The sequence below is a fragment of the Macaca nemestrina genome, chromosome 6 (genome assembly GCF_043159975.1).
Source record: "Macaca nemestrina isolate mMacNem1 chromosome 6, mMacNem.hap1, whole genome shotgun sequence".
NCBI classification, from domain to species: domain Eukaryota; kingdom Metazoa; phylum Chordata; class Mammalia; order Primates; family Cercopithecidae; genus Macaca; species Macaca nemestrina.
The window spans coordinates 89661994-89686320 of NC_092130.1; the positions used below are offsets into that span (position 1 = coordinate 89661994).

Sequence of the window (24327 nt, forward strand, 5' to 3'; positions counted from 1 at the left end):
GCGGGGGGCCGGGCCTGGAGGAAAAGGAAGAGTCCAGAGGGAAGGAAGCGGCGGGGACGCGCGGTGCGTGGTCGCGCTTGCTGTCCTACTCCGGTTCCTAGCGTGCGGCGGCGCGGCCGCATCTCCTGTTGGCGTGGCCGGCGGCGCGCGCCTGTCTCCCGGGGCTTTGTTTGATGGGCGGGAGAAGAGGGAAGGGTACCTGAGCACGCGGGTGCTCGGCGCTGTGAAAGCCGGAGAGACGAGAGGGGGACCGGGAGGCGGCGGAGAGGAAGAAGGGGGAAAGGGAAAGGAAAATGCCTAGAAACTAGTTCCGTACTTCCTGACCGGTGGAAGAAACAGCCTTAGCCAGCAGCGCAGAGACCATGCAGGAGTCAGGTAGCTTTGAAGATCGGGGCAGTACTAAATGTTGTCTTTTTCGTTGCATGCTATAAATCACCATGACTATCTCACACACACGCAGATAAAATAGATTCTGAAACTCCGAAACGAAATAAAGGGCACCATATGAGAAGGGTGGGGAATTTTGGTAGAAATAGTGGTTATGAAGTAAGATTTCTACTAGTATTTGCATAGGTTTTTCTTTATCAACTGTCTCATATACTTACCTATGCTATTATAAGTCTGTTGGATACTGATGAAGAGGAGGGGGTGCCACAGAAAACACTAATCAATGCACTTTTGTCCTCTGTGTGCAAAAGACTGCAGGGTGTGATCCGCAATGTAAGCACCTTCAACAAGTCAAATGTCAAGAATGTCCCAGAATGCCAGTTACAATTATATATCGTTTCTAAAGTAGCAATAAACTGAAAACTCATTTTTAATACAATTAAGGAGAAGAGTGTTATTTTGTCTTCTACACTAAAATGTATACAAACTATTACATGCATTCATGTACAGGGAGCTTCCCATGGTTTGAAATTAACGGTATTGTTATTTTAAATTCTCCCAGTAGTAATCCCACGTTGAATACCATTGGATATTGATCTTTGAGATCAGTATTTTCTCTGCTAAGGATGATCAAGCCAACACTCCGGATGGCAAGTGGTTGTGATAGAAACCAAGGAACAAGAGAAAAGACCACTAAAAGAGGTGGCCGGGCGCGGTGGCTCAAGCCTGTAATCCCAGCACTTTGGGAGGCCGAGACGGGCGGATCACGAGGTCAGGAGATCGAGACCATCCTGGCTAACACGGTGAAACCCCGTCTCTATTAAGAAATACAAAAAACTAGCCGGGCGAGGTGGCGGGCGCCTGTAGTCCCAGCTACTCGGGAGGCTGAGGCCGGAGAATGGCGTAAACCCGGGAGGCGGAGCTTGCAGTGAGCTGAGATCCGGTCACTGCACTCCAGCCTGGGCTACAGAGCGAGACTCCGTCTCAAAAAAAAAAAAAAAAAAAAAAAAAAAAAAGAGGTGGCAAGATACAGGCAATGCATTAATGCATTTTCTTTGTAAATTTGCGTAGGCCTATTTACTTAGTCGATGACAACGATCCAACTTGATTAGGAGTAGTCCTGGGGCCTCCATTATGCTTATGTCTTAGGCAATGTGCTACTTGGGAGAAGGAAGATGAACCAGTCACAGGAGCTAGAGTTCTCGAGTGAATTAAGGCCAGCAACATCCTAGGAATTCAGTAATGCCACCTCAGACCTTCTGAATCAGAAACTGTGCAGCAATCCATTTTAACAAGCCATCCAAGTGATTGTTTGCCCACTTAAGTTTGAGAACCACTATATTAATGTATAGTATACTAATCAAGAAGGAGGTATGCAATACCTAAAAAAGGTTCTGAAAGATACAATAGATGTCATTCATTAGGTGGGAGGTAAAATAGGTGAGTTTTGAGTTGCTAAGCTCTGTGCTGTTCTAGAAATGAGAATGAAGTAGTTCCATAATACTTAATAACGAAGTACTACTAATAGTGGCCTCCCTGAGAACAGTTTTCTTTTAAACTTAGACCCTCAGTTAGACAAGACTATCAAAATACCTTCTCTACCTACTGTCTGCTATATGAACACCAAGTGCAACATTCCCAACAAATCTTAATATAGCTGGTGCTTGAAAACCTCCAGTGTGTTAGCATCCCAATCCTCCAACATACCTGTCCCAATCACCACTGTCAGCCCTTGAATGCAGGACATTGGACGGGCAGGTTATCACCAGCTCTTGGTTTTCACTGATCTCTAAACGTTCACACACCCTCTGTATGTTGCCTGGGAGTCCAGATGAGGCTCACTACTCTTACTGCAGAATTACCTCCTCCTTTTTTGACAATTCTTTAGCACTTTTAAAGGTCAAAATTTAATGCAGTGTAACACCTATCAAATGCTCAATTAAATGTTTTCTAGACTTTTAGGTGTATGTACCTACAAAACTGGACTGCAAATACAACCTGTGGTCTATTCTACTGCCTAGCCCAGTCCTAGGCAACCTCAGTATGCTACTTTGAACAGATCTTCATCCTTTTAACAAACACCAAATTTGATCAGCTCCCATCTTTGGAAATCAATTTCTTAACCAGTAGGAAATACGTACTATGTCTATTTGTAAATCAGCCTTATATCAACATCTTACCTAGTTTATGTTTAGCCTTAGAGTTAGCCCTGTTCTTTTCATCCAAAGAAATTGCCACATATTTTATGAGGTATTTTCAAATATTTAATATATTCCTACTATTGAATAGATCTAGGCTCTAATCTTTACTATTGCTTGTATACTTTCTGAATCTCAAATAAGTTGCCTATCTTTAATTTCTTTTCATTTTTTCCAAAAGAATTTGATGTTTCTACTGCCTTTATTTTTGTCTGTTGCCTTTCTTTTCCACCCACCTTAACTTTCTGCCCAGTTAACAAAGGGAAGTAAACAATCTTAATTAAATTCACAGATAATATTAAACAGGCAGGAGGTATTGAAAAATAGAATAGTACACAAAAGAAAGAAAATTCAAAATACATTTTACTTTTAGTAAAATAAACTATTTTAACTGTGATTTTAGAAAAGTTACTCTAGATTTTGAAACATAGTATTTAATGAAGACTAAATAAAAAGTGTTGGACAAAAACTTGTGTATGAAAAAAACTGAAAATTTAAGAAATGAAGTTGGCTCATTCTGGTTTCATTGGCAACTGAAATATGAATGTAGTACATTCCAAAATATTTTATAGTTTTGATATCTTGAGTACATGGAAAGGTAATTCTAACTCAGTAACATAACTGTAATTTTAGAATTACAGAGCCTATGTATGAAAGTTTCTGATGGGAGGACTAACCAAGAAGTAACAAAGAGCTTACTGCTGTGTTTGAAGAACGCCAAATTGTGTTCCATGCCCTAGTACATATTCAACTACACGAATAGCCTTCCAAATTTACCTAAATAGTATCGAAATATTTCATTGACCCAACAATTTTGAAAGAAAGCCTTTACTTCTAACCCTAATGTCCCCACTGCATTTACTGACTTTATCTTAAAATTCTCCATAGCATAAATTTTTTTATTAGAAAGATCTTTTGAGGAAATAACATTGAGGAGATACAGGTTAAAGGAAATACTTTGATGAAAAGGTAAATAACTCTGCAGAGATTACAGTATGTGGTATAATAACTAAATAATATTTATGAAAATTATAAACACCATAGAGAAATTGAAGAACTGTGTGATGATCTCTGAGGCTGTAAAATAAATTCCAAGGTAAATTATCCACAGCTTTCTCAAAACATTCAAACCAATATATGGGTAAAGAAGATTAGAACAGTTAGATCTAAATCTCTCTTCTCTTGAAATATAAAATAATAGAGAAATATATTTATTTTTTGTTATTTACTTTATTCCTATTTTGTCTTTATTTTGCAGATCCTTCATTATTTTTTTGCCAGAATCTTTCCTCCTTCATTATTTCTAGTCTCTTTTTCTTTACCTATTATTTTACTCTGACTAGGTACATTTATGTGTTTTCCTTTCTTTGCCTGGCTCCTATACATGATAGTATCCCATGGTAGAAGTAAAGGAGAAAAGGAAATGGAAAGGTTTCAAGGCAAAGAATGTGGGAGAGTCAGGTGGGTAGGACTCTGCCATATTTCCTTCATTATTACACTCCCATTTTTCACAGATAATTTTTTTTTTAATAATGCCAGCAACAATTTAAATACCACCTGAAGCACAGTCATGAAATCCAACTAAGCTTTGCTCTTTTCACCTCAAGAATCCTGCAAAGTCTCTAATTCACATTACATTCTTTGGTCTACCTGAGAGTCTTCAGGAACCCTTTCACTTCCAAATTCAGTTAGTATGACAATACACACTGCTCTTTAAAGTAACTATACAATGAAAGGGCTAAGTGGAGCCTTAAGTCAGATAATTATCATAAATAAGGTGAGAGCTTTAACTACTGCAAACGCATTGTAAGTAGTGTAACTTAACTAAAAACAGCTTTCTATTTCTAACTATAATTATTTCTGAATCCACGTGCTCTTTTGAAGACTTTTCAACTTCACTTGTTATCTTAATAGAACTCTTATTTTTCAACTCCCTATTCATTATCTAATTGTTTTTAAAAAGCAATGAAATATGACATATAAATACAACGGTATGTATCAGTGATTTTCAGACATCTGAGTTTTGTGGACTACTAAAGGTTCCACAAAAATTGAGAGACTACCGAATTGCCAATTATGAGTTTACCAATTTTGTGAAGACAGAAGTATTTTGTTGTTACAACAAAACTGCCATTTCCTGCTGCTTTATTTCATAAAAGGAAAGGATATTTCAAGGTAGGGAGAAAGAGAAAAGAGAAAAGATGGAAATAATTTTAGGAAAAAAAGGAAAATTCCTTAGAATTACATAAATTTAGCTTCATGAAATATTCATCATATATTATGTTCTTATTTTATCTTTTTCCATGGATGCATTAAAAATTGGCATTGAAGGCCAGGCATAGTGGCTCAAGACTATAATCCCAGTACTTTGGGAGGCCAAAGCAGGAGGATCACTTGAGCCCAGGAGTTCCAGACCAGCCTGGGCAACATAGTGAGATCCTGTGTCTATGAGAAATAGAAAAAATTAGCCAGGCGTGGTGGTACATGCCTGTAGTCCCAGCTAATTGGGAGGCTTAGGTGGGCAGATAACTTGAGTTCCAGAGGTTGAGGCTGCAGCGAGCTGTGATTGTGCCACTGCACACCAGCCTGGGTGACAGCAAGACCCTGTCTCAAAAAAAAAAAAAAAAATATATATATATATATATATATATATAGCTTTAGTTTGACAAAGTATGTTAGTTTGTATTTCCCCAGAAGCAGACTTTGAGACTAGTACTTGAGTGTTAAATTTTTTATTTAGGAATTGATTCCAGAATACTTAAGTTCAAGAGCAAGAAAGGGGAGGGGCCAATACAGGGAATGCTGAAATGAACAGATTGCTGCTATGGATAAGTAGCGCACTCCATTGATGTGAAACTCTGGGACACAGCACAGAATCCACCTGAGAGCTGTTACACCTAAGGGACAAAGAAACTGTGTTTTATCCATCGGTTCTCACTTGGCATTGGTTGAGGGCTGCTCCTGGAAGCATCTCCTCTGCAATGCCTCCAGACTGCCTTGTGTGCAATTGGAACATCTTCATGACTAGAGAAAGCCCTCAGGTAGAGAGCCACTAGTGCATGCAGTAAGAGACCATTGGCATGCACAGCACAGGTGACTCCAAGGGGATGTGGACTTGACACTGACAGTAGCTACTGTACCAGGATTTCAGAACCCCTGGATTGAATAACTTATTTCTGTTAAGTACAGATGCTCCTTGACTTAGATGGAGTTACATCCTGACAAAACCCCATTGTAAATCAAGGAGCATACTGAATGCCCATCACTTTCATACCATCATAACTTACAAAAATCATTAAGTGGAACCATTGTAAGTTGGAAACTGTCTAGATACTTTGGAATGTCATTGTATTTCAGCCGTTTTATATTTATCTTACTCTGTAAAGCCTTAGTGTGCTAAGGCTATTTAGCACACATGGTTAAGAAGCTTATTCAGCTTGGGTGTGGTGGCTCATGCCTATAATCTCAGCACTTTGGGAGGCTGAGGCAGGAGAATCCCTCGAGCCCAGGAGTTTGAGACAAACCTAGGCAACATAGGGAGACCCCGTCTCTACAAATATTATTATTTTTTTTGAGACAGAGTAGCGCTCTGTTGCCCAGGCTGGAGTGTAGTGGCACGATTGCAGCTGATTGCAGCCTTTGCCTCCTGGGTTCAAGCAATTCTCCTACCTCAGCCTCCCAAGTAGCTGGGATTACAGGCACCATCCATCATGTCCGGCTAATTTTTGTATTTTTTTAGAGATGGGGTTTCACCATGTTGGCCAGGCTGGTCTTGAACTCCTGACCTCAGGTGATCCACCTGCCTCAGCCTCCCAAAGTGCTGGGATTATAGGTGTGAGCCACCACACTCAACCTACAAATATATTTTTAAATTAGCCAGGTTACAGTGACTTCTGCCTGTAGTCCCAGCTACTCAAGAGACTGAGGTGAGAGAATAGCTTGAGGCCAGGAAGGTCAAGGTTGCAGTGAGCCATGGAAATTTAGTCTAGATGACAGAGCAAGACCATATCTTAAAAAAAAAAAAAAAAAAAAAAAAAAATTCAGTGTTAATGGTGTGACTGAGGCAGGAGCTCCTAATTTCTCAGTGATGCATTTTATCTCTAGATCAGGGCCTGCCAGAAGTGGTTTTCTAAGACTATTTAATTATTGCTTGCTTCTAAACATATTCCATGTCTCTTCTTTTTATCTGACATGTTTTTTTTGAGCTAGAAAATAGAAGCATGGTCCAAAGGTCATGACTTAGTAGAAAATTTTAAACTTTTTAAAGTGCTTCTTTGTACACTGTCTCTTTCACAACTCCAGAAAGTGTGACAGTATTATTATCTTCAACTGACAGATCTGAAAGGCTTTTAAGTTCCAAAGGTGTGTTCAATTCACCTTAAGTGACGAAGGTTTATTATAAGGATTCCTGGGGGAGTAAGGCAGGACAAGAAAACTGTTCCACAACAAAATGTCTAGTGTCATAGGGAACAATAATAGTATTTATTGTTCAGGATTCAGAAGCTGCTGCAGAGAATGAACAGGCATACCTGTGTCATGTCTGAAAAATAAGGACCATGTTATTATCTCCTTCGGGTGCTGCACCATTCCCATGACTCAGGTGCTCTGACACTGCCTCACTCACTGCTCCCCCAACACAGTCACTGCTTCTACTGATTCTGAGTCTGTCCCCAATACCAGCCATCCCTCTCTCCACTCCTCTCTAGCTCATGATTTTTGCTCACTCGTGGCTCCCACTACTTCTCTGCTTCCACTTACAAATATTTTTGAAGTGCCAGGGAAACAATAGTATGTCAAAATAGGTACGGTCTTTGCTCTCATGGTGCATACAGTTTAGAGAGAAGAGAGGCAGACATTTAATCAAGTAACCACATAAATAAATGCAGCATTCAACACTAAGATAGATTATGTTAGGGAAAGAAAAACTAAACTAACTTGAAATCTTTATGGATTTTGTAGTCACTTGACAGGCTTTGTTGGGTGTTCACAGAGTGTTACAGTGTAATAATATAGACATGGTAAGTTAGCCCCAACCCTAGAATCCTGCCACACATAGACTATGTTTGATTCGCACCTCTGCCACTACTAGCTCCATAACTTAGCCAAGTTAATTAACCTCTCTGAGTCTCAGTTTTCACATTTGTTATATGCATGGAAAGCAACACCTATTGGCTTAGGTTGAGTTCCCCCAGAAGGAACTTGAGACTAGAATTGGGCTGTAAATTATTTATTTGAGAGGTGATTCCAAGAACTCCATTGCAGAGAGGGAAAGTGAGATAGGAAAGTGAAGGAAGCCAATAAAGGGTGTGTCATCAAACAATCACTTGGGGCAATAAGTTAGGGGAGCATGGGGTCAGTCTCATGGGGGAATTATGGCAGACCATGAATACATGTCTCAGAGTGAGGAGTGAGGTAGCTGGAGGTATTTAACCTCCAACACCCTTCCATCTTTGGTGAAGGCCGCTTTGTGATTCATTAACTCCCTGTACTCCCAAGATGTCTCATGCTCACAATGAAGAGAAAGGTGGATAGTCACTAGATAGACAGATTCTGTAGCCATGCACTAGAATGGTGAGTGACAAGGGAATATGAGTGGGGCACTGACAGTTGCTACAACTACTGTATTAGGGTTCTCTTAGAGGGACAGAACATATATATATACACATACACACACACAGGTATACATGAAGGGCAGTTTATTAAGTATTAACTTACATGATCACAAGGTCCCACAATAGGTTGGTTGTCTGCAAGTTGAGGAGCAAGGAGAGCCAGTCTGAGTCCCAAAACTGAAGAACGTGGAGTCTGATGTTTGAGGGCAGGAAGCATCCAGCACAAAACAAAGATGTAGTCTGGGAGGCTAGACCTGTCTTGCCTTTTCACGTTTTTCTGCCTGCTTTATATTCGCTGGCAGCTGATTAGATTGTGGCCACCAGATTAAGGGTGGACCTGCTTTCCCCAGCCCAGTGATTCAAATGTTAATCCCTTTTGGCAACACCTTCACATACATACACAGGATCAATACTTTGAATCCTTCAATCCAATGAAGTTGACACTCAGTATTAACTATCATACCTACCTTTAGGAGATTTTTATGAGGATTTGAAATTAGGAAATAGTGAAACAAAGTAAGAGCTAAATGAATTGTATCTATTATTATATCTATCTATATATATATAATCAATATTACCATTGATAAGTTTTATTGAAATGAACTATGCACTCATGAAATAGTAACATCATATACTATAATGTAAACTTCAATATATAATTGTTAACATGAGCAGTATAGATTACTGCAAGTGGCAGTTTGGAAAGTCAGATAATTTGTGTCCTGGAGTAAAAGGGCAAACATTTTCCTCTGGCTTCTATTAACTTTCACTATTAACTCCTTCAATAGTGAAAGAAGGACTGATCTCCCAGGCAAAGATGTAAAGAAAGGTGAGGAGACAAGACAAACATTCTTTTGTGGTAGAGAGTGAAGAAGCCAGCCTTACTAGAACAGAGAACTTTAATCAGAAAAAAAATACAGAAGTGTAAGTTAGGACAAGGTTATGGAAGTTTATTAAAGCTAGTCAGAGGCATTAGGATTTTACCTTGAGGCAAATATGCAGCAGCTGAAGATTGTTGAATAAGGAAGACTGTCATGAAAATGAAAATCTAAAGATCAGCATCAAGTCTTAGATCTTGAAAAGGACAGCTAGAATAAGTCCTACCCATATAAAACAGTCTTTTAGAAAGTCTGTAACTTGGTGACAATTTGAACATTTTCAGTGATTCAGTGTTCATAAGAAATGTCAGAATGTTAGAAAGCAGTTTCCTTTATTGATTAGAAGTGTGGTTTTGGTGACTTCCTCACATTGCTCCCAGTGCATATTTCTAAATCTATAGTAAATATAGAGTCCCTAAAATACTCGAAGCTAACTAGTAAGTCATCCAAAAAATTCTTCACCCGAAAAATTCTGGTTCCTTTTCTCATATTTCAAGTGACCGGCTATAGACCCCTCACCATCTTGCTCCTGATTCTCTTGACATGCTCCTATTGTCACTGTCATTTGGTCATGATACCCTACACAACAGTAAAGATATATTTTGACCAACCTAGTATGGAATATAAATTATGTCCCTCATCATAAACTTTCACTAATAAAGCCTAAGATTGCATATATCCTCATCATACCCTTTAGCAGCATCTAAAATTTGGTCCTTTCTCCTTTCTAAATAGAAACTTTTTTAACTTGGCTTCCAAAATTATCACATTCTCTTAAGTCGCTGGCCTCAGATTCCTGTGCCAGATGCTTTCCCTCTTCTAAATGTTGAAAATTCTAATGTTGAGAGTATCCTAGACTTTCTTTGCTATTAACTGTTCTTCCTAAATGATTTAACTTAGGTCCATGAATTTAAGTATCATATATGCAGATGACTCACAAACTAATATCTCCAACCCCAATCATTTCTCTTAGCTCAAACGGTTCCTTGTAACCTCCACTCGAATATTTCATGTCCAAAATAACACTTGAATTTACCACACATAAAACCTGAATCCCCAGTATTACCCATTTAGTAAATGATGGCACCACTCACTTAGTAGCCAAAAATCTAGGTGACATCGTTTGATTCTCTCTTGCACATCCCACAGTCAATTTATCAGCATATTCTGTCAACTCTCTCTCTATCAGCATGTTCTGTCAACTCACACACACTCTCTCTCTCCCAGTTAATTTATCAGCATGTTCTGTCATCTCTCTCTCTCTCTCTCTCTCTCTCTCTCTCTCTCTCTCTCTCTCTCTCCTCTCTCTCTCCCCCCAGGGTCTTACTATGTTACCTAGGCTGGATTTGAACTCTTGGGCTCAAGTGATCTTTCCACCTAAGCCTCCTAAGTCTTCACATTGTGTTAAGGGATGAGCTCTCTCTCTGGGCCCTCTTTTTTAAGGACTCTAATCCCATTAGGTCTTCACTCTCATGATCTAATCAACTCTCAATGGCCCCACCTCCTAATACCATCACTTTGGGGGTTAGAATTTCAACGTATGAATCTGGGAATTTGAGGACAAACATTCAAACCATAGCACTGTATTTGATCACATTTCAATCTTGATTGCTACCACTTCCGTCTAAGACACCATCCTCTCTTACCTGAACTTCTACAGTAAAATCTTCTAACAGTCTTCCTGCTCCCACTTTTACTCCCACTGTCTATTCCACACACATTAGCAAGAGTGATCTTTTAAAAATGTAAATCAAATCACCTCCCATCCCTTTTAAGAATTCTCTCATGACACATAATAAAATGCAAACTTCTTCCTATGGTCTAGAAGGCCCTCCATGACATGGCTACTGTCTTTCTCTTAAACCTCAGCTTCTACCACACATCTCCACTTTTCAGTTGCCTTTGATACCTCCTGAGTGTGACACCTCCTGTGACACTGAATATCTACTTATTGAATGTTCCAAGAATACTACTACCTCATAGCCTTTAGACTTGCTATACCCTCTAAGCAACATAATCTTCAACAGAGCTTTGCCTGGCTAACTTCTTCTCAAATGTTATATTCAATATTATATTCTCATTAAGTTCTTCACTGACCACTCAAACGATGAAAAGACCTCCATCTACAGTGTTTGGTTTTTCTTCTTAGTGCTTTTCAGTGCCTGAAGTTATGCCATGTATTTGTTTACATATTTATTTCTGTCTTAATTTGGTTAGAGTGCTATAACAAAAATATAATAGACAGGGTGGCTTCTAACAACAAACATTTATTTCTCACAGTTAGGGAGGCTGCAAAGAATAAGATCAAGACACTGGCAGATTTGGTGTCTGGTGAAACTCGATTCTGGTTTATAGATGATTGTCTTCTGTATCCTCACATGGTGGAAGGGGTGAAGGCACTAATCCCATTCATGAGGGCTCCATCCTTATGACCTAATCACCTCCCAAAGGCCTTACTTCCAAATATCATCACATTGGGGATTAGGTTTCAATATATAAATTTGGGGGGAACATACACTTTCAGTCTACAGCAGTCATCTACCTTGACAAATAGTGTGAAAGATTCATGAGTGCAGGGATTTATACCTTTGTTATTAATTACTATATTCCTCTTGCCTAGGGCAATGCCCACCACAGAGTAAGTGCCCTATAAATCTCTATGGAAGGAAGGAAGATGGAAGAGGAAAGGAGGAAAAGAAGGAAGAAAGGAAGGAATTGAAATTCTTGGCAATTCATATCCCACTGTTGAAAAACATTGAGTTTACAGCAATTATTATTGAAACATTTTTCCTGTGAATGTGCATCAAGTCACATTTTTCCAGTGCTGTATTTGTGTAATGTGTAATATTTAATTTGGTGCTTTCTTTTCGTTTGTATTTAACATTTCAAGCTTCTGAGATTTAAATACTGTCTAGGTGTTTCTGTGAATATATTTTGACGATACAGTTAATATCTATAATCAGTCAACTTTAAGTAAGGATTACCCTTGATAAAGTGGGTGGGCCTCATCCAATCGGTTTGCCTTAAGAGCAAAAGCTGAGGATCCCTGGAGAAAGAAATTGTGCCTCATGACAGCAGTGTCAACTCCTGCCTGTTTAAGCCTGCCATTCTGCCTTGCATGTTTTGAATTTGCCAGCCACGCAATTGTGTAAGTGATTTCCTAAAAACAAAAAACTCTTATAATATATATATATAAAAATATATTTACTTAAATATATTTCTATACACTTATAATATAAATATATAAGTATATATATACTATTTATATATATTTATATTTACTTATATATTCAAATATATTTGGATATATACTTATATATGGATATATGATATATATTATATATTATATACGGATATATATTATATATTTATGTATATATATTTACTTATACATTATATATCCAAATATATATCTTATGTATATCCAAATATATTTATTTTGGTGCATTCTTTTGGTTTGTATTTAACATTTCAAGTTTGTAAAATTTAAATACTATATGTAACATATAGTATATATATAATCATAAAGTGATCATCACATCTGTAAGTTCTTTCAGTAGCCTAAGGTGTCATTTTTATGAATCAGATTATTGGAGTTTATACTACACATCTTACTTGAGATACATATATATATATATACGTGTGTGTGTGTGTGTGTGTGTGTGTGTGTATGTAGTCTCCTGTTGGTTCTGTTTTCTCTGGAGATTTCTGACTAATACGGTGTTCAATTATGTGAAAAGCAAATCATCAATATTATCACTTAAATCCAAGACTTCAGGCTGAGCACAGTGACTCACTCCTATAATCCAAGCACTTTGTGAGGCAAGGCAGGAGGATCGCTTGAGCCCAAGAGTTGGAGACCAACCTGGGTAACATAAGGAGACCCCTGTCTCTACAAAAAAATTAAAAAGTTAGCTAGGAGTGGTGGCACATGACTGTAATCCCAGCTACTCAGGAGGTTGAGGTGGGAGGCTCACTTGAGCTCAAGAGGTCAAGCCTGCAGGGAGCCGTGATTGTGCCACTGTACTTCAGTCTGGGCGACAGAGTGAAACTCTGTCTTTAAAAAAAAAAAAAATCCTAGTCTTTAGGAGTAAACAGAAAAAATACAAAGTTAGCAGCCTATCCATGTGGATGTATATCCATTATCCATTATCCAATATTACTTAGGTATATTTGATCAATAAGCAATAATTCTCTTAACCTACCTTTATTTTATTCCCATGTACATTATAAGAGATTTTGAAAAGCACCTTGCTAATTCCAAAAGTAATATTTATAGCATTTTTATCAATTTATTATCCTTGTCAAAAACAAAACAAAATTAAGCAGTGCTTGGTATGTCTTGTATCAATTTCTAACTAATCATTTTTTTCTATTCTACCCTCAAAATAAATTGGCTAATAATCTTTTCTAAAGTTTTGTTAGACATTGGCATATGTTACGCATTTTGGGAAATATTTTTGACAGAGGAAAGAAATAATATTTTAAAATTCTACTGTTGTCATATGTCATCTCATCTCATTTAATCCCATCAATGACCTTAAGGAATAGATAATGATGTTCTCATTCAGTAAATGGGAAAACATGCTCCCAGTTTAAACTACATATTTGCTGAATACCATCATGTTATACCACAGTATTCTTCTAGTCAGAACATGTGTCCAATATCTGTCTTTTGATTTCTCATGTGATCATTACCACTCATAAAATTTACCCAGCAAATCCATTGTCACATCTATAAATCTTTCAGTTTCAACTAAACCTAAGATATAATTTTTATGAATCTAGTTTTTGTAGCCCACTCAACACAGCCATCTTCTCTCTTAGGATTCTCTTACCTAAGAGAGAAGATCTCTTCTCAAAGAGAACTGTCTTCTAAAACTAAGACAGTTTTAGAATCTGCATTATTTAGGTAACAGTTTACATAGCCACAGTTAAGTAAAAAATCTTTGATTTATCTACAGATTTTGAGCTATAGTGATAGCATAGATAATGAGGTTTTTGTTTGAGGATGAGGATTCTTTATTCTCTTGGACCAAGATATTAGAATTGATTTTATATTTTCATTTTTGCCATTTCTCCATGGCACAGATTGGGTCACAGATCTTTTTTAGGTTGATCTCCAACCAAGCAATACTCAGAGTAGATTAGAAGAAAAATTGAAGGAAATTGTGACTGACTAGATGTAAGAAGCAAAGAAAGTTGTTTTTTGTTTGTTTGTTTGAGATGGAGTCTCGCTCTGTCACCCAGGCTGGAATGCAATGGTGCAATCTCAGCTCACTGCAACCTCTGCCTCCCCAGTTTAAGTGATTCTCCTGCCTCAGCCTCCTGAGTAGCTGGAGATTATAGGCACCCGTCACCATGCCTGGCTAATTTTTGTATTTCTTTTTTAGTAGAGACAGGGTTTCACCATGTTAGTCAGGTTGGTCTCGAACTCGTGACCTTGTGATCCGCCCACGTTTTTTCTTTTTTTAAACGACTCCAATATACTAAGCCTATGAGAATACAACCAACAGGTCCTGTATTCACAATCAGCTTGTTCCATGTTGATTTGTAAGAATATTATATATCCCCACCCACTGCCATGTAACTTGCAGTACCACCCCATCAGTGGAGTATGCTTTTCTACCACATTGTTCAATGATATGTATACAGAAAGTAACATGTCATCACATCTTTCTTTTTTTAAAGGGGAGGTGAATTATTATTATTTTAAAATTTGATTACAGTGAATTTTGTTGGCATTAAAATTAGAGGCATTAAGCTAGAATGTATATGTACCAAAAACGAGAAATTGAGTTTGGCAAAAATGGGAATAGGAGTTTTCCAGTAATTTCAGATTAGAAATCAACTTAGAGAAACAAACCACACGTTTCTTTCTTTCTGTCTTTCCTTCTTTTTCCTTCTTTTCTTCTCTACTCTGCCTGTCTGTCTCTTTCTCTCCCTCTCCTCTCCCTCTCTCCTCTCTCTTCTCTCTCTTCTCTCTTTTTCTCCTTCTCTGTTTGCCCATGCTGGAGTACAGTGGCAGGATCATAGTTCACTGCAACCTCAAACTTCTGGGCTCAAACAATCCTCCCGTCTCAGCCTCCTGAGTAGCTGAGATTACAGGCACATGCCACCACACCTGGCTCCTGTGGATATTTCTGCCAACAATCTTGCTCTTATCCATTGCCATAATAATAGCATGTTTCAAACAAAGACTATTCCTTTAGTTAGGGTCCCATAATTAGAAGACACATGGAGCAAGCCACAGGCAAACTTGGCAGCCAACATGTAACATGAGAAAGGAATAAGCTGTTGCTATTTTAGGTACCAGAATTCCAGGATCATTTGTTACTGAAGCAGAGTTGACTAATAAAGGCAATGGATCTATAACAAATAGAAACAAATATGCTGAAAAATAATGGTAATTTAGGATTATGCTAATGGATTGGATAAAAAAAAGGCTAAAATCTGAATTATCAAAAAGCTTTTGCTACCATTTGGAAAGAAACAAAATGTCTTCCATAAGATATGAAGAATTATTGAAGAAAGAAAAGGCTTTTGTTATGGTCATGTGTGCCTCCAAAATTCCTATATTGAAACATTACCCCCACAGTGTGATGGTACCAGGAGGTAGCATCTTTGGGAGGTAATTGGGATTAGATGAGCTCAGGAGATGGATGCCTCATGGATGTGCTCAGTAGCCTTATAAGAGCTTACTTCCCTTCTTTGCTGTCCACTATGTGAGGATATGATAAGAAGAAGGTAGCCTGCTACCTGGAAAAAGGCCCTCACCAGAACTTAACCATGCTGGCAGTTTGATGGATATCCAACCTCCGGAAAAGTGAGAAATACATTTTTGTTGCTTGTAAGCCACCCAATCTGTGGTAATTTGTTACAGCAGCCTGAACTAAGACAGTTTTAGAATCTGCATTATTTAGGTAACAGTTTACATAGCCACAGTTAAGTAAAAAATCTTTGATTTATCTACAGATTTTGAGCTATAGTGACAGCATAGATAATGAGGTTTTTGTTTGAGGATGAGGATTCTTTATTCTCTTGGACCAAGATATTAGAATTGATTTTATATTTTCATTTTTGCCATTTCTCCATTTGCTTTGTTTATTGATTAAACCCCAATGATGATGAGAGTTTCTGAATTTGTACTTTATTTGGTATAAATATTTCTATATCTTAGTTAATAAAAAGGATATCCATTAAGTTTCTATGCTTTTTTGAGATGCTTGAATCAACTAGAAAAACATGTTAAGAATTTTTGGTTTGAAAATAAAAACAAATAGGTTAAAAAATGCAGTGACATATTATTTTTCTAGTCACCTAAAAATATATGACTTATGCACATAGCCTAACTGGTTTAAAATTGTACTTTCCTCAAGTAAAATAATCAGTGTTTTAAGACTTGGCATTAATCAAAGCATGAGATGATTTTTGCCTGAAGTTTCTTAAATGAATTATGTATTGATGCTCTTATTTCCTGAGCCTTCCAAGGGAGGTCATGTATGATATGCTGCTTATATAATCTTGGTTCTTAGATAATGTAAGCCGGTTTAGCTCTTTTGTTCCACAAAACCAATCACCATAGCATCACAGGAATAAATTCATCTAATTAAATAATTATTGAAAGATTAAGTGGTTATACTTATTTTTTTTTTTTTTTTGAGATGGAGTTTCACTCTCGTTGCCCAGAATGGCACAATCTTGGCTCACCGCAACGTCTGCCTCCTGGGTTCAAATGATTCTCCTGAGTCAGCCTCCCGAGTAGCTGGGATTGATTACAGGCATGCACCACCATGACCGGCTAATTTTGTATTTTTAGTAGAGACAGGGTTTCTCCATGTTGGTCAGGCTGGTCTTGAACTCCCGACCTCAGGTGATCCGCCTGCCTCGCCCTCCCAAAGTGCTGGGATTACAGGCGTGAGCCACCGCGCCCAGCCTATACTTACTATTTCTTTATATTTTGCAGCTACAAAGTCTTTATATTATATCATTGATTCACTTGATATAAATAAAGATATAAGTAAAAGTTTTATTAAAGGAATAAAACTCTGTGACTCATTTTCATCTGAAACAATTTTCTATCCCTTATGGCAAATATTTTTATTTTTAAATGGAATTTTTCTTCCTTAATAAGTTAATAAACATTTTTTTTTCATTTTATGTAGACTACACAAACATGTTTTCTATAACTGTTTAATATGAATTCATTGTTCCATAACAACAGTACATATAATTTTTATATGTCATATTCTATAGTAGCAAATATTTTGTATCTTATATTTTCTGATTGTTTTGATACATTAGCATTCATTTTTACTGAAGTAATTAAAACATTGAAAGATAAAATCAGGCAAGGCTCATATAAGAGTAGTCCCAGCTACTCAGGAGGTTGAGGCAGGAGAATCCCTTGAACCCAGGATGCAGAGGTTGCAGTGAGCCAAGATCTTGCCACTGCACTCCAGTCTGGCAACAGAGTGAGACTTTGCCTCAAAAAAAAAAAAAAAAAAAAAAAAAAAAAAAAAAAGAATTCTGCAGGGAAAGAACATAGTGATTATAGAAGATTCTGTTAGTTGCTTATCCAGAATCTTCTTCCTATCTCCTTTCTTGCTAACTGAACTTTTCCCAGCTACCCTTGCAACTAAACATAGCCATGTGATCCGGTTAGGTTCCTTTATGGCTTCTAGACTTGTATCATAGTTAAAAACACCTCCATTAGAAACTCTCTCAAGTTATCTTCTGGCGCTTTTTTAGTTTCAATTTTTATGTTGCTTAAATATTTGATTCACCTGGAATTTATTTTGGTGTATAGCTTTCTATCTTTTTCCCCCTTTATATAACTTTCTCCTTTCGTGCACTTATTGTCTTTGCTTTTTCTCCCATTACCCAGTTATTCAACTTTAAAAAATTTTTTTCACTCTCAGCAGTGAGATATTATTAAAGGGAGGAAATAACATTAGGACTTTCATATTTTAATTATCTCTAGCATTCAGGAAAAGCTTTTGTTATATTTAAAAGTTTGGGGAATGAGAGATCAAGAACAACCTGCTTAAAAATTACTCTCTCTTTCTCCATGCCATACAAACATCCACTTTGGAGTGAAAATACCAAGGTGGAAAAGAGAAAACTCCACAAATATATGAGAAATATAATTATCTATCCAAAAGTTGTTTAAAATCTTTTTTCTCATCAAACAAATTTCTAGCTCCACAACTTTGAAAAGTTAAACGCAGGCCTTCTGTAGTTAAACTTTATATAAAATATATATAAGTATATATTCATATATAAACTTTATATATGTGTGTGTATATATATGTATTTTTTTTTTTTTTGAGATGGAGTCTTGCTCTGTTGCCCAGACTGGAGTGCAGTAGTGCAATCTCAGCTCACTGCAACCTCCATCTCCAGGGTTCAAGCGATCCTCCTGACTTAGCCTCCCGAGTAGCTGGTATTATAGGTGCTCACCACCATGCCTGGCTAATTTTTGTATTTTTAGTAGAGATGAGTTTCGTCACATTGGCCAGGCTGGTCTCAAACTCCTGACCTCAGGTACCACCTGCCTTGGCCTCCCAAGGTGCTGGGGTTACAGGCGTGAGCCGCAATGCCCAGCCTAAACATTATATTTTTTAAAGAAGGAAGGAATCACTTCTCTGGAGGAGATATACTTCATGTATCTCCTTTTCCTTTGAATAGATGACGATTCTCTTTATCCGCAGACATAGAACACAACTACTTAAAGGTATGATCCAACTTAGGAACATGGGGTTACAGGAAGATCTGCCTAAAATAATATGTATCCTTATCAAATACATTTGAGAAGAGATAATTTATTATAAAACTGACAAAATATTGATGCTTGTTAAAGCTGGGTGATGGTATACAAGGTATTCATTCTACCTTTTTTGTATGTTTGAAAAAATCCCATAATAAAAAGAGAAAAGCTTTAAAATTTTCTTGGTCATTTATACCTGACTTTGTGTAAAGATCCTTAGACAAATTGAAGAAAAGTTTCCAGCGGGAGGTGAGGAGGGCTCACTTCAGAGAGATTTATTCAAATCAACCAACAACCAGTAATAAAAAGTTACCAATTCTCAAGTATTTGCAAATAACTCATGTCCAGCCGAAAAGAAGGAAAAGCATGGATGATAGTACAAAATGGATCTGAAGACATTTACAAAATATTCCAGAAAACACAATGCCTTTCTGTTAGAAGTCGAATCACAACACTCTATTAGTGTGGATGACTAGTTGTTATGAGTCAATATTACAACCCAAATTTTGGGACATTATGTCATAGTTTGATAGCTATTTATTATTTCTTTTATTAACAAAGAGTCTTTCTCTGCACTATACTTTTGAGCTGTTAAAGCAAATTTAGATTTTAAAAACAGTATGGCATCTAGATTAGTAGGGACCAAAATAAATAAACAAACCTGACTGCCATTTCAATTCTAAGATTCAAATATTCTTTATTGAAGTGAGCTAAGACTGAAAAAGCCTGATGTTCATTAAAGTCACATTTGTATTCAATTCTCAAATTTTTCCAATCATATAGCTTTATTTTCATCAGGATTCACTTCAACAAAAATATAATTAAATGAACAAGAGGAAAGGTTTCAGAGAATGTGATGTGCTTTGTTCCCAATCAGATCCTTCTTGTTGGTAATTCAAGCCAAAAGTTAAATCACGTTTATTCTTATCCCATTCTTCTACCAAAAAAAAAAAAAAAAAAATCAAAAATTGTTTTCAAGCACTTTGTAAAGATGTAAATGAAAGAAACTGAATAAGACTGACTGGCTTTATGTGATAAAGAGAGGGCAATGAAGGAAGAAATAGAAGAAAAAACAGACTGAAGGTGGAGAGCCGGGTTGTGTCTTTTTATTGTTGTTTTATTTTGGTAGGCAGAGAGAGAAAAGAAACTCTGGTAAAAAGAAGATTATAAAGATGATTTTTACAAAGTTCTGAAGGGTAATTAGAATATATATGATTAGGTTTTATAGTCATATTTGTATTTATTTGGGATGTGTTTCTAAATTGACGGTGATCTGAGGTTGAAATAAAGTAAGCCCGATTTTATTCAAGTTTTAGTTCTATAAAATAAGCTTTACCTAAAGTATGTGTATTAATGCTGTTCCTTAAGGTCACCATTTTAAAGATGTTATTTTATTAATGACTCAAATATTAAGGTTGAATTGAATGATTGGCAGGAGACATACATTAAATTCCCTCATTGCTCATTATTTTTTTCACTAAATTCAAGACAAAGTATAATAAAAAGATCATAGGTATTGTTTTTACCTAGAACAGCTTGTGTTTCAGATCTAGCATGCACAGTGGGGTGATTTTAGGCAAATAAAACTTAATGAATTTTTATTTCTACCTATGTAATTTTAATGACTTTTTTTTTAGTTCTAGAAATTCTATTTGGTATTTTTTCAATATTCCCTGGTATCATTTGAAAATATAATGCTGTTTTTTCCATTTTTTATTTCATATCTTGAATCATTTGAAACATACTCACTTTGTAGTTAATATTTAATAATTATATTTCCTAAAGCTTTTTTGGGGGGGGGGGGGTCTAAACAAGTTGTTTGTTGTATTTATTGACTTTACCTCACAACGAACTATTTCACATGTTTTGTAATTTTAGATTGTGAATACATTTTAACCACAGTGTTATCTGTTTGAATCCTGCATGGTGTGTCCTTCCAGAACAGTTTATACTTCCACATCTAAGCAAGATGAAATAAGAGGGACTGGATTTACCCTTCTGCCTGAAACAACAAAAAGTCTGGACAGAATATATGAAACAACTGTTTTTAAAGACAGCCAACATTGAGCAAAAAAGACAATGATTCCTGAGAGACAAGAATGAAGAGAGCTCCAAGGAGAGATGGGAAACAAATGAGAATTTCCAAGAAAAGTGTGCACAGAAAGAGACTGCCAGGTTTTCTGAGGTGAGGAGATGGAACTGGAAATACAGAAAGGCCAAAGAGACCAGAGTTTATAGATCGGAGTATTAAGAAGGAGAAAGCTATGTAAAAAGAGAATTCAAGAGATCTGTAGAAGGTGCCCCTGAAGTCAACACCCTAATGACAAGGCACACATGAACAGATTGGACAAAAAAGCAAAATGCAACTATATTCTATCTACTAAAAAACCTACTTTAAATAAGGCATAGTTAAAAAAGAAAAGGATAGGAAAAGATATACCCTGCCAATGCTAATCAAAATAAGGATGAAAAATGAATTTCAAAGCAAAAATATTACCAGGGCCAAAGAGGGTCACTTCTTAGAATGATTTGGTATTTGCTTCTACAAGGCTCCCTGTGAGTATTATTAGCTTTCATATTCACGGACACAAAGAGAGGAGACTAAGTGTAAGAATAAGAGGTAGAGACTTGGCACTGAGACTGGAATTTCTCGGCTTAAAAGTCTTCAGGCCCTATAGAGAGTAAATTTTAATCTCAAATTTGAATGCTGCTCTGAGGTAAACTCTAAGAGGGGACTGTTTTTGGACCCAGAATGTAGTAAGATGACAAACTTTCCTGTCCCTTGGTGTCATTTTTTTTTTTTTTCTTACTTCACACTTTCACTGGATTCCAGTAAGTCCATCTTTTTGTAGAGGGCCTCAGTTCTAAGGCTCTACCTTGCCTCATCCGAGCCTCACCTGTATATCTATGTCTACAGTGAATGAAAACATCTCCTTTGCCCTACCCTGAGACAAGTCCAGCACCAATTCACATTTTGAGATCTAGTTTTTAGTTTTGTCTTCATGTTTGACTTCCGGGGATTTCCTTACTCTCTTGCAAGCTCAGTTATGCATTTAAAAGTAGGTTTGTTATATTTTATCCAGCAATTTTTTGTTGTTTCATTGGAAGTTTTTGAGATATAGATTGCACTTTGCTGGTAATGGAAGTCTGTGTTTCTCTAAGTGAAGTAGTAGTTAAAGTGGCTACTGTAACATGAGGGTAAGGTTTGGAGATAATATTCACAAAATACTGAGCACACTGCCTGGGCCAAAGTTAATGCTCAGTACTGATAGTTACAATGGGGTGACTACAGTGTCTAAGGCATAGTGCTTTGGAGGTACAAAACAAGACAGAATGCACTTTGGAGAAAACAAAAATACACCGGATGGAGGTCTTGTTATTTTTGTAGACTTTCTGTAGAACTTTCATCAAGATATCTTTTTTTTTTTTTTTAAGAACTTGCTATTTTGGGTTTTAAGTAATAGCAAATGTAAATTTTTTTACGAGTTACTTTTCACTTTTCAAAATAAAATTTGTATAGAAAATGGTTTAACTATATGATAATGACTTGTCTACAGGGATTAGTTATTAGATAGGAAATTGATTGTGAAAGAAGGAAAAATCATTCATGTATGTTAAAGTCAGGGTTGTGGATACTGAGACACAAAAAAACAGTTTTTGCTCCTAAAAGAGCTGGGGATCTGGTCAAGATATTATTTGACACACACATACTTACAAAAATCAGCTTCCTATATTATCAGATAATATGTGCTTAAAAAAAAATAAAGGTTACAAATAACAAGTACTGTGAAAGGTCAGAAGTGTGAAAGCATCTTGGGTTGAAATAGGAAAGACTTCATAACCGATGTGAGATGATACTGATCCTCCATAGCTGAGCAGTAATTAGGTAGTGGGGAGAAAAGTAGCCAGAAGAAGAGACGTAAAAAAGATAGGCACGGGGCGGGGCACGGTGGCTCACGCCTGTAATCCCAGCACTTTGGGAGGCCGAGGCGGGCGGATCATGAGATCAGGAGTTCCAGATCAGCACAGCCAACATGGTGAAACCCCGTCTCTACTAAAAATACAAAAAAATTATCCGGGCGTGGTGTTGCGTGCCTGTGATCCCAGCTACTGAAGAGGCTGAGGCAGGAGAATTGCTTGAATCCTTGAGGCGGAGGTTGCAGTGAACCAAGATTGCGCCACTGCACTCTAGCCTGGGCGGAAGACTCCATCTAAAAAAAAAAAAAAAAAAAAAAAAAAAAAGAGGCCGAGCCCGTGGCTCACACCTGTAATCCCAGCACTTTGGGAGGCTGAGGCAGGCAGATCGCAAGGTCAGGAAATCGAGACCATCCTGGCTAACACGGTGAAACCCCGTCTCTACTAAAAATAGAAAAAATTAGCTAGCTGAGGTGGCACGCGCCTGTAGTCCCAGCTACTCGGGAAGCTGAGACAGGAGAATCGCTTGAACCTGGGAGGCGGAGGATGCAGTGAGCCGAGATCGCGCCACTTCACTACAGCATGGACAACAGAGTGAGATTCTGTCTTAAAAAACAAAAACAAAACAAACAAACAAACAAAAGGCACCAGCATGGAAGTGATGGCAGCCGCTGGCCGTCTGATGTGGCTGCTGCCATCACGCCGGGCGCGGCAAGGGGAGGAGGTGGACAGCCCACCTTCCACCCTCCCCGCTCCCTGCAGCCCGCCACCTTGGGGACCGCCGTGATAAGGCCAGGCCTGGTTGCGCTGAGCTGAGCCTCAGCTCTCACGGGCGGCGCTCTGGCCGGTCCCTGAGCGCTGGGACACAGTGGGAGTCACAGCAACCTCGCCCCTATACCACATGCCGGTGCAGGTCAAGGAATGACCTGGAGCCCCCGCCCCTGGCTGCCAGGAGGTGCGGCTGGGTGCCCACTGTGCCAGTGGGAGCTGGGAACAACTGGGAGCTCTGCTCTTTCCAAGTTGGTCGGGCGGGAGCTCCCTAGGTACAACTGCAGCCACCCAAGCGAGCTGCATCCCGGGTGCTGTTGGGAGCCAAGAGTAGGCGGGAGCCCCGCCCTCTTAGGCGGGGTTGCAGACCAAGGCATCCCTGAATTCTTAGGCGGTCTAGGAAGGCCCCCCCTTGCCCTTCCAGGCTCAGAGGTACCTGCTCCAGCTGGCAGACCTCTCCCCACTCCCAGCGCCGATCAGATCTGTGACCGGGGTTGGGGCTGAGCTAGGGTGCTGTCACAGCCCCTCCGGGTGTGTGCACAGGTCAGCGGTGACACGTCAGCTCCCTGTTGCCTCAGCCCCCTCCAGACTTTGGGTGTGGAGAAGCAGGAGGGGAAGGTGAGGGGGAGCTGAGGGTACCTGGGCACTGCAGGTGCCATGGATGCCAGGGGAAGCAGACATGCTCCTGGGCGGAAGTGGGTGGGTGACCCGTGAAGCCCCACCTTCAGGCCAGGGCAGGCCTCAAGCCTGGGGGCGGGTCAGCCAGTCCTGCTGATGGGAGGGGGAGTCATGGTGGTTTT

At 38.3% G+C, this 24327-nt stretch overlaps 1 long non-coding RNA gene across 1 annotated transcript; it reads left to right on the forward strand.

Annotated features, from left to right (window-relative positions):
- Window positions 1–15: 15 nt before the first annotated feature.
- LOC139363829 (uncharacterized) lies at window positions 16–22555 on the forward strand. The gene is made up of 2 exons (XR_011624861.1): window positions 16–375; window positions 20785–22555. It is a non-coding gene; the product is annotated as an uncharacterized lncRNA (long non-coding RNA).
- The last annotated feature ends 1772 nt before the right edge of the window (window positions 22556–24327 follow it).